This window comes from Gavialis gangeticus, unplaced genomic scaffold (genome assembly GCF_001723915.1).
Source record: "Gavialis gangeticus isolate Ggan-Ray unplaced genomic scaffold, GavGan_comp1, whole genome shotgun sequence".
NCBI classification, from domain to species: domain Eukaryota; kingdom Metazoa; phylum Chordata; order Crocodylia; family Gavialidae; genus Gavialis; species Gavialis gangeticus.
In genome coordinates, this window is record NW_017729018.1 from 9,135,724 (window position 1) to 9,136,803 (window position 1,080).

General features: G+C 65.6%; 1 protein-coding gene across 1 annotated transcript in view; it reads right to left on the bottom strand.

Annotated features, from left to right (window-relative positions):
* Positions 1–783, bottom strand: part of LRG1 (leucine rich alpha-2-glycoprotein 1) — a 9,721-nt gene extending 8,938 nt beyond the window's left edge. Inside the window, exon 1 of the mRNA XM_019513418.1 lies at positions 738–783. The gene's annotated coding sequence lies outside the window, so the exon portion shown is untranslated. The remainder of the gene's footprint in view (positions 1–737) is intronic.
* Positions 784–1,080: the final 297 nt, after the last annotated feature.

The window sequence follows — 1,080 nt, forward strand, 5'->3', positions numbered from 1 at the left end:
CCGGGGGCTCCCTCTGCAGCTCTCAGCCACGGAGATGCAGGGCAGCTGCTAGCACCGGTTGCCCCCAGCTCCCATGGCTGCAGCCTGCATGGGCCCCTGCAAGCCAGACCTGCCCTGCCCGCAGCCCTGGGAGCAGAGCCCAGGAGTCCAGGTCCCCACTGCCAGGCACCTCCAAACCCGGCCCTGCCGCCCCCAATCTGCCATGGCACCGTGCCCTTGGCTGGCCGGCACTCCACAGTGCCAGGGGGACTGGGCAGGTCCCTGTCCTGTTCAGCAGTACCTGGCAGCATGTGGGCTGGCAGCCCACCCTGTCCCCCCAGCCTCATCCCCCTGCCCTCCCCACTGGCAGCTCCAAGGCTGGTGATACAAAGCAGGTGGGGCTCTCCCGGGCTTCTTCTCTTCTTCCTTCCCAGCCCCGCTTCCAGCCAGCCCCCCGCACCAACATGACAGCAAATGCTGCTGGGCTTCTGCACACACTAGCGAAGCCACAGGATCGTGCACACCTGCACTTGCACAGCTGGATCTGCAAGCACGGCTCCCCTTCCACCCTGTGCGGGGTGGGAGAGGGCAGTTGGGCAGTGCAGGGGTTCAATAGGCAGTCCTTGGCTCAGGTGCTCCTGTGTCCTGGGGCTGATGCCGGCCACAGCTCATACCCAGGGTTAATTGGGAGTCCCAGGGCCAGCAGCTGCATCTGGGAAGGGGTCAGGGGCTGTGGGATGGACTGGGGGGACCCTTACCTGCCACAGCCGTGCTGCTACATCAGCCCACCAGAGCCAAGCCCGCCCTGCGGTGCTTTGAGAAGCCAGGTGGAGGATGAGGAGGATCCCAGGCCTGTGGCGCCAGGTGCTATAAATGCATCCAAGGAGAGACAGCATGGCTGGAACGAGATCACAGACACCTGCGAGTTGGGGGAAGGAAGGGAAGGAAGCATGATTTCCTGGGCAGGGGCTGGAGAGGCCCTGAGGGACCCAGGGGCTTGCCCAGGGGATGGCAGAGCAGAGGAAGCTGGCTGGCCTGCCACGTCTCCCGACCCCCCTCCAGCTCCATCAGGGCCCCAGGCAATGATGGGGAGTGGGGGCC